Source organism: Equus caballus, chromosome 16 (genome assembly GCF_041296265.1).
Source record: "Equus caballus isolate H_3958 breed thoroughbred chromosome 16, TB-T2T, whole genome shotgun sequence".
Taxonomy (NCBI): domain Eukaryota; kingdom Metazoa; phylum Chordata; class Mammalia; order Perissodactyla; family Equidae; genus Equus; species Equus caballus.
In genome coordinates this window covers 6,128,522-6,143,626 of record NC_091699.1, presented here as the reverse complement: position 1 = coordinate 6,143,626, position 15,105 = coordinate 6,128,522, and the positions used below count along the sequence as shown (strand labels likewise).

At 43.5% G+C, this 15,105-nt stretch overlaps 1 long non-coding RNA gene across 2 annotated transcripts in view; it reads left to right on the top strand.

Annotated features, from left to right (window-relative positions):
* Positions 1-827: 827 nt before the first annotated feature.
* LOC102151048 (uncharacterized) overlaps positions 828-15,105 on the top strand; it is a 28,391-nt gene continuing 14,113 nt past the window's right edge. The window contains exon 1 of one of the 2 annotated variants that reach the window (XR_011426684.1): positions 828-1,191. This is a non-coding gene — a long non-coding RNA (uncharacterized lncRNA). The remainder of the gene's footprint in view (positions 1,192-15,105) is intronic. The other variant, XR_011426685.1, reaches the window with a different exon arrangement.

Sequence of the window (15,105 nt, the reverse complement as noted above, 5' to 3'; positions counted from 1 at the left end):
ATGAAATATACACGCATACATCTTTTTTATTTACTTATAAAATGTTTCATAATAAACACAGCATAAAATATATGTTGTGAACATCTTGAATATGCATAATAATGAAACAAACATGTGAACGCACCCCAACTAGAGAAGTCGTTGAGTCGTCTCTGTACTCCTTCCCCATTCCCATCTTTGTCTTCCAGTGTCCTACCATCCTCTCTTACTAAAGGTCACAAATATCCTGATTCCTGTTTTTCCCTTCATTACTTTACCTTCCTGTATAGTATTTTACCACATATGTGCATTTCTCTAAACAATATTAGTTTTGCTTGGTTTGAACTTTACAAAAACGTTATATTTCCTTCTTTCACTGAATAGTATGTTGCTGAAATTCAGCCATTGATGCTTGTAACTGGGAGCTCTGGTTTATTTTCGGCGCTACATAGTTTTCCATTGTATTACTTTTCCACACATTCCTTCCTTCACAAAAAAGGCGATTACGCGTGGGAAGCACGTTGCACAGTACCTGGCGCAGACTGGGCGCTCCATAAATATTTGTTACATTATTGAATGAGATTGAGTCCCGACTGACTGTAATGCTGACATTTGTTTCCCCAGGCTGGATTCTCTGCCCTTCGCCCTAGTCCCGAGTATCCTGCCAGCTCTTCCGCCCTGAGTTAATTGCAGTTATAAAATTTCGTACCAGCAGCAAGAAACCCGGCGGCCTGCCTACGCACCTAAGACTACAATTCCCTGAAAGCACTTCGGTGATCTTGCGTCCATTTAAGTTTACGTTCCTTCCGGGTGAACTTCCGGGTTACGTGGGCGGGGCCGAAAGAGTTCTCCAATGAGCTCGCCTGCGGACGGAGCGGGGCGGGGAAATGGTCCGGTGAGCGTCTAGGCGGCGGCGGCAGCGCCGACGAGGGGACAGCTGCGGGGCCGTCGTGGTGGGAGGCGTCTCTGAGCCGCGCCAGCCTAGCCGAGCCGGGTGGAGTCCGGCCGCTCACCCCTGCTTTCTCCCGGACTCGTTGGTTCCCCCGGCGTCCGTGGACGCCGCTCCGTGTCCCCGGTGGGCACAGCAGCCCGGGCCCTCCACGCCCATGGCCACTAGCCTGAGGAGGCCCTCCTTCAGCTCCGGCCCTTCCTCCTCGACGCAGACGACGAGGGAGTGCGCAGCACCTGCGAAGATGCTTCTATTTGCAAGAGGTGCCTGGGGGCTGGGGCCTGGGGGCGTGGGGCTGGGGGCTGGTGGGAGGCGAGCCTGTATCTGAGGAACAGGCTTGTGCGCCAAGAGGTGCCCGTCAGGTCGCGAGACAGCTGTGCGGCGCGGGGAGCGAGGGGGGTCTCTTCGTGCGCGTCACACGTTCATGGAACGGGCGGTGTGTGCCGGGCACGGGGCCAGCCTGGGGATGCGGTGCCCGGGAGTGGGACGCTGAAGCGGCACCCGTGGTCTTGGCTTCTTGGAACCAAGTCTTGCTGGAAAGACAGAGGTGAAGTAGATAATAATAGCGTTGGTTTCGATGGGTTCTGAGGAGTGCAGGTCTCCCTCTTTTAGAGGATACATTCCACTGGGGTTGTCATCATCCCCATTGTGCACCTGAAGCTCAGGTCAGTTCAGGGGAAAATGGCCTGTCTAGACCACATAATATTTGTGTGCAGAGCCCAAAGCTTTCCAGAGCCCTTGAGTGTGTGCACAAGAGCCTACCTGTTAGGGGGCTGTGTGGGGAGCATTGTGAGCACAGGTATGTATCCTGCACTTGAAAGCATGAAAAAGAAAGCATGAGGCTCAAGGGTACTCCCTCCATTCCTTCCTTCCACAGAAATTATTGAGAGTTCACTCTGTGCCAGGCCCTTCCTTTCTACTGGTTGGTTGGTGGGTATTCAGTGATCAGGACACATGATGAGCAAGACTGACGTGGTGTATGACGTAGTGGACCTCACAGCCTGGTTGGAAAGGATAGACAGGGAGCAAATAAGTACATGAAGTAGATAATTACAATTTTGTGTTGAGTGCTGGGAAATACAGCATTTACCATTAGAGGTCGTATTTTAGACGATGATGTTTAAGGTTAGAACTAAAATAAATAAATAGTGCAGGAGAGCATTCAGAGAGAGCAAGAAAGGAGAGGAACTGAAAGAATGCCCTGGAAGCTGGGCCCGCATAGGGACTATAGGGTGGGGAAAACAAAGGCTGGCACTTTTTGTACGTTCTTGGAGACTAAGCAAAGTGCTTCAGAACATGACTCTGGAGCCAGACTGTGTCAGACGGACCCTAGCTCTGCCACTTAGGAGCTGTGTGAACTTGGGCGAGTTACTAAACCGTTCTGTGTCTCGCTTCCCTGATCTGTAAAATGGGGTGATCATAATCGGTACTTCATAGGTGAGTGTAAAGATTGAATGATATTTCGTTATTAGTAAAGTACTTAGAGCAGTGTCTGGCATTTAGTAGTTGTTAGTAGTGGTTGATTAAATGAATGGATAAATACGTACATAGGTGTTAAAGGCTTGGAGACCGTTAGTGGTGAAATGTGTGGACTTAAATGGATTATACCCAACTTTATTTCTTCTCCAGCGCAGTTGCTACTGATCACATCTGTAGCACTGTTGAATTGGAAATAGTATCTCTCGTATCTACTGCTATTTGCAAAGAAAATCTGAAGTGCCGTCAGAATTATCAAAGGGAAATAAAATAGTTTTCAGTAGCACATTAGGGTTAGGCTTATTTGATATTGATTGGTTTTATTGGTTTATTTAATATCTGTTGGTAACATTTTTTGCAAACTTATTTAAAAGTAAACTAGCTATAAAATAGTTCAGACACAAAGAAATGTACAGAGAAATAGTTTAACTAGAGTATGTTTTTCCTTGACTCTCTGTTGGATGGTTTTTATAATTTCAGCTCTTCTCTGCCTCAGTTTCCAATGCCCTCTGTGTCTGCAGATGTCTAAACATGTAGGGGAAGTTTGGGTTTGGAACTGCGGGGAATCTAAGGCAGTAGTTCCCAACTCACACTGCACATCACTGTTGTCTGTGGGGCTTTTTAAAAGAGCACAGATGCTCAGGGCCTGCGCTGGACCCACTGACTCAGAATCTTCTGGGATAGGTCCTAACTGAAAAGACCACACACGTTCGTCATCCGGAGGCATTTCATCAAAGGTTTTTTGCATGGGGTTTTCCCTCATCTGAAAAAACATGCAAAGAAATTGTGAGAATCTATAATATAATGTTTTAAGATCTTTTGCAAGATTCAGTGTCTTTCAGGTTCTGTGATACTGTGATCTGCATTTTTACTGTAATGTATTAAAACTTTAAATCTTGTGAAAAAGTCATGTTATTAAATAAGGATTCCTTGTGTGAATCATGGGCAAGTTACCCACTTTCTGCCTCAGTCTCCTCACCTTTAAAGTGGGGATGATAGTGGTAACCTACCTTTTGGATGTGAGGGTTAAGTGAGATAATCGATGCAAAGCAGGTAGCGCAGGATCTGGCACAAAGTCAAGGCTTCCATAAGTTATTATTATATTAGTTTTGATTTTCCTCCAGTCTGAATAGTATTTGGTTGAAGTTACTGAATAGGTTGTAGCTGTGGGTCAGGCTGGTGTCTGCCGCCGTGAGTTAAGCCATAAAAATCCCTAAAGTAACTTTAAAAAAGCCTGTCAGTCTCTCGAGGCTCCTACACTTCCGTTACTTCTGTTTTTGCTTGCTCCCTCCTTTGGAACAGAGCCCGTCTGGGGATCCTAATGAGGTCATCTGTCTCATGGGTTGTTGTGAGGATTAAATGTGGAGTGCTCGGCACACAGTAGGTGTCATCAGACCATCACCATCATTGTTGTCATGATGGCCTCGTGCTATCACTCCTACAATCTGATAGTTAGGACTCGTCAGATTGGATATACTAGGTTTATACCTAATAATTCCATTTGTTTCAGCAGATATCTGTCAAGCACTTACCATGATAGCTAACTCTCCCCACTCCCCATTCTCTCTCCTTATCTTCCCTGTCGTGCTGTGCCCCTAGTCAGTTCTCTAATCTTTTGTTTACCCATGATCCCCCCAAACCCTCCCAGTGTCCTCTGAAATTACCACTCCATAATCACCAGCCACCTCTATTTCCTCAGCCTCTCCTTAGTCCTTCCCTCCCTCTCTTTGCCTTGACCCTGGCCCTTCCCTAGGAATATCCTTTTCTTGAGGCCCTGTCAAGTGGTGCTTCTGTTTTCTCATACACTGCAGATCTCAGGATTAGCAGGTTGGAGATTTGTGTCTTCTCTGCTCTTTGTCCCCTGCCCCATTTCTTTGAGATCCATGGTCCTCAGCTGGAGCACCCTCTCTTCCTCCTCATTACTCTTTTCTGCCTGATTACTCCCCTATTTCATTGAAGATTTGGGTGCCTGGCCCACAGCCTTCCTCTCTGCCTCAATTCTTGCCATTATCCTAGTTCACATCAGTGTGCATGTGGAGGACCCAGTGTACACCCAGGGCACTCATTTTCTTCAAAGCCTCATCTGCAGTGCTGACCTCTTCTCATCCACCTGTCGCCATTCCCACCATGATAGCCTGGATTTCTGTTCTGAGGCCCTCAGCATCTTTTTCCATAGGACCTCCATGGTATTTTTTATCCTTTAGACGCTTCCTCTAGGCTCTTACCTCTCAGTTGAGCTCGGGGTTCATAATGTATCGTTCCGGAATTCTCTTGGCAATGCCTCAACTCCCTTGCCCTTCAGTCCCAGTAAGCCCAAAACCAAACTACCCATTTTTGTCTTGAGTACTGGTGATAGGACTCACAGAGCAGGGCAGCTGGGTACTATTTCGAATTCATGTCACCCCACCTCACCTGTGCCCTCACAGAGCCTGACCATTCTAGTATGATTCTCTTGTCAAGTCACTCTCCCATGCTCCAGAATATTTAATGCAGACGTTTTCCACAAACTTCTGATTTACTCCCCCCAACCCTTCATTCTCAAGATAATATGGGTGATGTTTTGAGCATGCTTAACATAGAAAATAGAAGCCTTCAGATTGGAACTCCATTCACTTCCTACAAGAAACTTAACCAACCTATCCTACTGTTAGAGTTGCCATGTCCTCCAGCAAAGACCACCAGAAACACATCAGTAGGTAAACCAGTTGGGTTTAATTACTCTTTGTAATGAGGGAGGCCTCACATCATAGGGAACTCTGTGGCCTATCAGGATGAGGGCGTTAGAAAGAACTTACAGGATTTGGGCTTTGGGTGGATAGTTTGGGGAGGGTTCAAGGAAGCAGGGATTTGCTCTGGACTGGGTGCTGACAGGAGGCAGGGACGATTCTGTGATCGTGTAGCTCAATCAATCAATTCTAGAAGGAATTGTGACTAGAGTGAGACAAACGATATAATTCATAAAGAAGCCACAGTTGCTCACTTCAGCCAGGAGAGAGGGATGTTTGGTATTTTCTGGATGGCATGACGGCCTTCTATTTGTCTGTTTAGGCAAAATGATGAAGTGGTCTTGTTTTGTCTCACATCATCGCTGTTGCAGCGTGACCTTGTGCTGGTGTCTGTGAGAAGTTTATGTCCAATAGGTAAACAGCATGGTTTGTGTGAGCACGAGGCCAGCTTCTAACAACAGGAAAGCCTGGCTCATGGTGAAGTGGGGTCAGCAAGCCGAAGAGTCAAAAGAAAGATTTCTTGGACTCTCAAGGTCTGGCAGTAGTGCTCTTTTATTTAGATAATAGTGTGGAATAACATGGGGACAGGACCCATGGGCAGTCAAGAGCTGCTGCATGGGGACAGGACCCATGGGCAGTCAGAGCTGCTGCTGCTGCTGCACACATGGGTTGAGAGTAGGGCTAAATTTAAGCCATAGGTATGTGAGTTATCTCTTTACAAGAGAAAGGAAAGAATATGTAAAAAAAAGTTGTTAAAGTGGTATCAGTGCTGGTGGGGTCTGGTTATTGGGTGGTCTTATAACTTTTAGATAAGAATCAAACAGGATTAAGTAAATGGCAGAAGCCACCACCTTAAATATTATCTTCAGCTAAAGACAAAGGAGGATGTTGGTGGTGGTGGGTAACCATGAGGTTACCAGACAAGTGCAATAAACAAGACTTAAGTCCTTGCCTCCCCATTAAAAGTTTCCAGAGATAGGGTCATCTCCCTTCCTCCTGGTGCAGAGAGGGAGACACTCCCCACAGATGGAGACTTCCTTCACAAATACAAATGTCTCTCATCAAAGGGCAAGCAAATTCCACTCCTCAGAGCTTCCTCATCTGCAGTTTTTAAAAGTAACCAGCCTAAAATAATCCTCATCAATGGTACCGGGCTAGCTCCTGGATGTCAGCACTGCTTTTCTTCTTTTCACAGTGGAGGAAGTGAGTCTTAAAAAGATAGGTGTTTGTCAGGCAGGAGAAAACAACATGACCTAAACAGCAATGCAGATTGATGCAGAGGATTATTTGCAGAGGATTATCTGCAGATTATGCAGAGTATTAGGAGAAGTGGACTTTCAGTAGGGGTGTGGGTGGCCAGAGAACTCCAGAGAGGTTGTCAGAGAATGAAATGTAGAAGTCCCAAGGTGAATAGAAGGTCCTGAGGGGTTTTAAGTGGAAGAACTGACATGATCTGGTGTGTGTTGTAGAAAAATCCCCAGCAGCCGTGCAGGAGATGGGGTGGTGACAAAGAGAAGGTCTGTGCTCTTTTCCTTCCCCACTCCCGTAGCCCTTGCTCACGTCTGCTCGTTCACCCGGTCTATTGCACCACGTCCTTGTTGTCGGACCTGCTTTGGTCTAACCCCCTCCTCCAACCCAGTGTTTATGCTGTGGCCAGGGTGATTTTGGGGAATCACAAATCTTGCCCTATCACTTTGTCACTTAAAACCTTTGGATGTCCCATCAACCAGAAGGTAAAAACCTACACGACGTTGCATGACACTACACCCTTCATGATCTGATCATGCCCTGGATACCCACCGCTGACTGGAAAACTCCATTTGGAGGTCTCAGAATGATCTCAAACTCATTATTTCCAAAACTGTCTTCAAGATCATCTTCATGTGCTCTCCTCCTCGTCACCTCCCCAAACCCAGTGAATGGGCTGTTCATTCAGTTCCCAAGTGCAAAAGGTAGGAGTCAGCTTGGAACTGCCCTTTCACTTACCCCGATGCGATCAGTCCCCCAGACCTGTTGATTATGTGTGCTGAACATTTCTGGAACCAACTCTTTTTCTCCACCTCTGCTGCTTCTATCTCACTGCAAGCTGAGGTCACCTGTGGTCTGAGCTATGGCACTAGTCCGCTAACTGAGGACCCTAAGTCACTCTTCCCTCCCCCAAATCCATATCTCCCACTGAAGCCAGAGGTTTGTAAAGGGCATATGTAATCCCTCATTTAATGACTTCTTGTGGCTGTGGGAAAAAGACCAAGGATTCCTACGTGTTCTCCACAGCCCTGCCTGCTCCGTCGTACTTCTCCAGCCTCACTTCACATCACTCCGTGCTTCCCTTTGGGGTCTCCTTTGTTCTTCAGATATGCCCTGTTCCTGCCTTCTGTGGGGCCTTTCAGCACGCTGCTCCCTCTGCCCACAAGGCTTTCTCCCAGCCTTCCTGTCTCAGTAGTTCTACATCATCTCTCAGATGGAGGCATCCATTCAACACTCTTTATTGAGTGCCTGCTCAGTTTCTGGAGACACTGTTCTAGTGCAGTTACAGTAGTGAACAAAACTGGAGCTCTTATGGTGCATTTTTTTTTCCAGGAGGCAAACAGAAAGGAAGCCAAAATACCTGGCATGTCAGGTGGAGGTAGATGTAGTGGGAGTGTTGGAAGGAGTTGTCACTGGAGATGGGATGGCCAGGGAAGGCCCTGCTGACAAGGCCAATGCTGGGGAAAGACTTGTGGGGGGTGAGGAGTGAGCCCTGTGGATATCTGGGGAAACAGTGTCCAGGTAGACAGAACAGAGAGCAGAGAGGCCCTGAGGCAGGAGCTGGCCTCCCCTGTTCTAGGAGCCACAGGCCAGCATGAGTGAGAGGGAGAAGAGTAGCAGATGGAATCTGGGAGGCCGTGGGGACAGATGCTGCAGGCTCTTGTAAGGCCCTAACTTGTGCTCTGAGATGGAAGCCACTGGAGGATTTTGAACTGAAGAAGGTGACGTGACTTGAATTTCCACAGGATCGCTTCAGCTTCTCTGTGGAGAACAGACCGTAGAGGACAAGGATAGAACAGGGAGATGAGTTAGTGGTACTGGAATATCCCAAGTCAGAGATGCTCGTGGCTTGGATCAGGATGGTAGTGGAGCAAGTGCTGAGAGTCGGTCAGATTCTGGGTCCACTTTGAAGGTAGATTGAGCTGATGGAATGCGTTGACAGACTGGATGTCGAGGGAGACTCAAGTGTCAATGATGACTGCAAGGTTTTTGGTTTCTCTCAGATGAGGAACCCTCAAGGAGGCCTCTCTGATGCCCGCAGTCAAGATCTTGCCCTTGTTATATGTCCTCATGACACTCTCTGCATCGCCTTTGTGGTCATCAGCCCAGTTGTAATTCAGACATAGTGTTTCATGTTTTTCTCTCTGACTAGAGTAAATGTGGTACAGAGCAAGGACCATGTCTGCCTTAATGCCGTGTGCATTGTAGACGCATAATAATTTGTCAGATGGCTGAAGTGAAGAGGAACTCAGTGTAGATGGTCAAGATTACCTTTCCTGATGAGGTCTTAAAATTCTGGTTTTCTGTTTTACTGGTTTTCAGTTATCTGTATGTTTTAGAAACCAGTCCAGGGGCTGTAAATCTGAAATTCCATTGTGAATATTACAGAGTTTAATTTGATTTTCCAATGGAATCGAAAAATGCCCCTCTTGACATGCAGGCAGGCCACAGTGTCACCTCTCAGGAAAGGCGGACTTTTCCTGGGGGCCTCGGCCTTTCCAGCACACTAATCATATCTTCACAGCTGTGCCCCAGAGAGCAGGGCTGAAATTTTCATCAGAAATATTTTGACGACAGTGGCTGCTGCTTTCCTCCCTGGAGATGATATGTCACTTTAGAACTAGAACATTCTATTGAGGATAAATTAGCTGCCAAAGTTGCCCATCAAGAAAGTCAAATAAATTGTGGATTTTTTCCCATTTTTTAAAAAGAGGAATTAAATTTTGGAAAATATCTGTGAAAGATAATGATCTTAGATCTAGAATATTAGCATCACATCATTTTTTTCTCTTAAAAACTTTTTTTAATTAATTACAAAAGTGAATACTTTTTCCCCTCAGTAGCATAATATGAATCTATTGTATGTAGTTTCACACAGATCCACTTCATTCTTTTTAATGGCTGCACAGTATTCGCAGTGTGGTTGTAATTTACTTGACTGCTCTTCTATTGGATTTTTGCACGTGGCTTGAGTTTTCCTATGAGATGGATTTCAGGGGAGAAGTTTCTGTAAAATGGTTCTTGAAAGAGGTTATGTTAGTTTTCATTCCCATCTGTAGTGAATAAGATGCTAATCACCGAATATTCTTAGTTTCTTAAATTGTTTATCAACTGGCAGCTGGAAAATAATACTTCTTTTTAATTTGTATTACTATAATCACTAGTGAGGCAGAATTTTTAATCTGCTCACTATGATTGATATTTTCTATGTGAGCCCTCTCTCCATATCATTTTCCTAGTGGGCTGTTGTCTTTTACTTGTTTGGTTATTTGTGTTTTTATTATTGATTTGTAAGAACTTTTTATGTCAGGGATAGTAATCTGTTGCCTCTGTATTTGTTGCAGTATTTTCTCTCAAACTCATGCTTGTCTTTCAGTTTAGCTTGTATTGTACATTTCATAATACAGAAATTGTGAATCTTTACGGTGCAGAATCTGACAACTTAACTTTATGGCTTGTGGATTTCAGGTAATGCTTTGAAAGACCATATTCTCAATCATTCTAACATTTTCTTGTAGCACTTTTATGTTTTTGACTTTTATGCTTAGATCATTCATCTATCTTTATTATTTTATATATTATAAAGTAGCAGTCTAACTTAATTTTATCTCAAATTATTAGCCAGTTGTCCCTACACCATCTATTGAATGGTCTCTATTTTCCCATTGATTTGAAACATCACTTGGATTATATACTAAATTCTTATATATATTTTAACACAGCAATACATTTGTCATTCTTGAGTTCCAGTTGAAATTGCTTTTTTTTCATTTTGATGCCTGAAAACTTTGACTCACAAAGTTACTTAGCTGTGAATTGATTCAGAGCTCCCATAGCTTGTTTCACAGGGTAAGAATAGGTTTGTACCAGGGAATATCAGAATTTTTTAGTCTGTTTGAGCAGCTGTGCTCCAGGAAGAAAGAAAAGGAAGGGGTACTAACAAAAGACATGTGTCTGAGTCTGTCCCTTTTCATCAGGAAAGCAATAGCTTTACGGGAAACCCTATCCTGTAGGCTTCTATGTACTTCTCCTTAGCCAGAACTAGGACATGTGGCCCCACCCCTGGCTGCAGGAATGCGTGGGGAGGTGAGAATTTCTACTTGGGTAGATTGACACCTCAAACAAAATTGGGTCCCTCTTCGTAAGGAGAAAGGGGTGAGTGGATATTGAAAAGGGAACTTGGAGGGTCAACTACATTTCTCATCTTATCTTTTTTCCCCCCAAATTTCCCCAGGTATTCTTAAGAGAAATTGGGGGGTGGGAGGTGGGGGGCGGGGAAGAAGAGGGAGGTGGGGGGAGGGGGAGAGAGGAAGATAATGTATATAATAAAAAGCTCAAGTTGTCAGTGTTCAGTTTGATGAGTGCTGACAACTGTATATATCTGTTACCACCACCAGAAACAAGATATAAAATATTTCTGAAACTCCAGAAATTTCCCCTGTATCTCTTTCTGGTTAGTCTTCTAACCTCCACTTAACAGTCCTTTTCTGATTTCAGCCACGATTGATTAGATTCGCCTATTCTTGAATGTCATGTCAGTGGAATCATATGATATGTATTCTTTCTGTGTCTTCTTTCACTCAACGTGTTCTTTGAGATTCGTCCATGTTGTGTGCACTGTCAAAGATCAGCAAAGCCAGATAGTAGTTAAAGTGGTAAGGACAGATTTTAATCACTAATAACTACTGCAATAAAGAAAAGACTCCAGTGTGAACTAAACCCAACTTTGATTTGTCCAGAGGGCATTTTAAAGGGAGAATGAGGGAGTAAGGAGAATAATGAGTAGAGTCAGAGAAGAGAAAAATTACACAAAGTGGGAAAGAGGGATCGGTCCATGTGAAACCATCTGAAATTGCTAACTGGAAGACTGGGGCCCTATCTTTAAGTGTTGGTTGGAACAAACAGTAAATGCTTTTGCCAGCGTTGAGTTTTCTTAGGCGGGCACTTCAAGGGGGACTAGCGTCATCCTAGGGGTGTGGCTTTGAGCTGTTAGAAGCTATCTTAGTGTTTGTTCAAGTCTTTATAGAATAAACCAAGTTTGAGGCCTGTCGAGAAGAGGGCTCAGGGGAGCCTGGCTAGAGTTTGGTCAGGGAGAGAACCTTTGTCAGTGTAAAGTAGTTTGCTCCTTTTTATGTTGTGTGAATATACTCTGATTAGTTCATCCATTCACCTGATTATGGATGAGTTGTATCCAGTTTTTGGCCATTGTGAATAGCCTGCAATGGACATTTTATATGTCTTTCATTTCTCTTGGATAAATGTCTAGGAGTGGAATTGCTTAGTCAGAAGGTGGGTATGTATTTTAATTGCCAGACTAATTTCCAAAGTGGTTTATCAGTTTACACCAGCAATATATCAAAACTGCCATTGCTTCATATCCTTGTTAACATTCGGTATTGTCAGTGTGTGTGAAATAGCATTTCATTATGGTTTTAAATTGCATTTCCCTGGCAACTAACGATGTTAAACATCTTTCTATGTGCCTGTTGGCCATTCCTGTATCTTCTTTTGTGAACTGTCTTTCCAAAACTGCGCATTTTTGATGATGTATACATGCACACGTGTATATACGTGTATGTGTTTTATTGTACATGTGTATGTATATACAAACAGGTACACAAGCACACTCACAAACAGATACACATGACGTAAACAACTGAAGTGTTGGAAGAGGGGTCTAGATCAGGTGGGTAAGTAGGTTTGAAAAGCAGCAGAATGAAGTTCTCTGCAAGGTTGCACATCTTGAGGAAACTACCTTAACATCTGTCTGTAAAGCAGTGCCTTCCTTGTAGGCTTGTTAGGAGGGTTATGTGTTCCTATGTGTTAAGCGTTTAGAATAATGCTTGGCGCCTAGTGAGCACTCATGAGTGTTGATTAGAAGTAAAATGAACCAACCCAGCCTTGATCCTCATCAGCCAGCGAGCAGAGAGGGCATCTTCTCGTGCCCTGAACCCTCTGATGAAGGGATGCCTATGGGAGGCTTTTTCACACCTTTGCCATGAAATTCCCATTGTGGCAGTTGACACCCACGCAGATGGGACAGAGTCAGTAAATCTTTCTTGGATGAATAGATAGAGGTTGGGCCAGGTCAGTGTTTCCCACGGGAGGAATGTGAGATGGTTTTAGGCGGTACACAGACTGGTATTTTAAATTTAAATAATTAGGTATTTATTACAGAATGCGTTAGGTCTGATATGCTACCAGATATCTTCTTCTGAGTATTAAAAAAAAGGTAGTTGATTTCAAGACATATTAAATTGAACATGCGGTATGTGAATGTCATGAAAATTTTTAGAGTAGTAGTGGATTGAATGAAATTGAGAAAATCTTTGAGGTCTGTCTAAATCTGAGATATTTGATTCTTTGCATCTGGGTTTCAAACATGAAATTAGGACATACAAGTAGAAGGGATGTTCTCTGGGTTTTGGGAACAGAGGACTAATGGGAATGGACAGCAAACAAGATGCACAGGATCGTGGTATGGAGATAAGTAGTATTAGATTTTTGGTATCTACTTTGGACAGTCTTTATGTATATGTATATGTTCATTCTAGCAAAATTGGGAACATCCTGTATATGTAATTTTGTATTCTGCTTTGTTCGCCTGATGCGATAATTCCAGGTTCAGTATTCTTGTACAAAAATCTTTGTGTCCATTCTTGTTTCCTTAGGATAAGATCCCAGAAGTGGGGTTGTTCTGTCATTGGGTACACATGCTTTTCTGGCTTTCTGTACCTGTTGCCACGGTGCCTTGGACGTGCCTGTGCCAGTTGATTGTTCTGGCGGCGGTGTTGAGTGCCATCCTCCTCAGCCCTCTCCAGCGCCAGCTTCTGTTAAAAAATAGTTCTGTTGCCAATTTGATAGGAGAAGTACTGCTCTCTGCTTTTGCTTTCATTGTGCTTTTTAAAAAATTATTGATAGAGCTGATATGTGTGTTCATTGATCAGTTGGATTTCTTTTGTGAATTGTTCTTTTTTTTGTCTTTTGTCCTTTTTTTCCTTCTTGGATATTAGGGCTTTTTTCTTACTAATTTACTAGTCCTTTATACTGAAAGGATGTTAATACTTTGTGGTGTGTCACAGATATTTTTCCTAGTTTAATATTTGCCTTTTATGTTTGTTACTGTTTTCTTCTTGTGAAGCAATGCTGTGTTTGATTGATTCTGTGACACATGTGTTCTTGCCTTTTAACTTTTTTGAAATCAGATGTGATTTATTCTTGATGTGTCCTGCAGTCACTGTCAGGTTGTGTTAGATTTGTCATTACCTGTGCAAGTGGACATGGTCGTTATTCCTGGTGGCAGGGCTGGACCTCTGCAACCACAGCCCCTGGATGCTTTTGTCCCCATACCATTTAAAGGCCATTTGAAGAAGGAGCACAGATCCTGATTGCTGTTTGAAAACCATCCATTGATACCTTCTGATGGGATCAAGAAAAGGTATCAAAACTTACAGAGTGAAGGGCAGCAGCTTGGAAGAAAATCTCAGAGAAAGATGATGATGGTCTTTTAAGAAATGCGGCGTCACCAACACCCTCGATGGTATGAAGGTCGCTATTGTGTGGAAACTCACAGATATCCTGAAAGTGAAAACTTAATCAACTTATTTCCCTCATCTTTTTCTTTTTGTGTGTGTACGAGAGAGAGATGATGGTAATCTGTTTAAAGAAGTCTAAAAGAGCTTTTTCAATAACCACAAAATTAAAATTCTAAGCGATAAGAAAAACTAATCGGCAGTGTATTTTCTTTCTTTTTTCAGTCTTACAATTGATTGCATCTTAGATATAATGAGATACGGCATGTGGTTGTTAGTGTACAAATTTTAAAAACATAGATACATTTAAAAAAACCCAGAAATCTCAGAGATAATCATTAACATTTTGATACCAATTAGTCCTCCACTACTTCTGTATTTACAGACATACACATATGAAACTGGCAACCAGTTAGCCATTGATGATTAAGTAGCTAGGAACTAATATTCTTTTTCCTTTTTGCAATTACTGATTATAGCTTTTAGCAGTTTATCCTACCCATTGTTAACTGTGCTGTTTAGGCAGTATGCTATCTGACTCCCTCTAGGTTCCTATAGATAACATCTCCCTGGAGCCTGGGTCACCATGGTAATGGGTGTTTAAACTGTTTTTCAGGAATTAGAACCCCTTTGTCCACTCCAGGCCAGTTGAGACCACCAACTCATCAGCTGGACCCACGCAGATATCTGATAGGTGACCTTTTGATGTCAGGAGGCTAAAAACCCCATCCTCACATCATGTTCACACTGCCATTTTGTGAGCATGTGTCCTCTAAAGAGGCATGAAGTCTGACTATGCATGCACACATCATCAATTACTTCACCTCTCCTCGCCTCCAGTCACTTATCTCCACATTTCAGACCACCTTGCCCCCCTATCCCATAAATATCCTTGAGTTCCTATTTTCGGGGAAGTGGATTTGAGACTCATGCTCTCGCTTCCTCACGTGGCTGTCTTGTGATTAAACTCTCTCTCTGCTGCAATCTCGTCATCTCTGTATTTGGCTTTCCAGGTGGCAGGCAAAAGTGAGCCTGGCACGGTAACACACCTATTTGTGGCACATACGCTACATGTATTTTTGGTCTTACCTTTTTCTCTGAAAAGCGTATCTTGACCATCTTGCCATGTCCAGTTCTTTTAGTTTATGTTTTCAAGATTGGTTAGTATTTCATTGCGTGGATGCACTGTGATTTG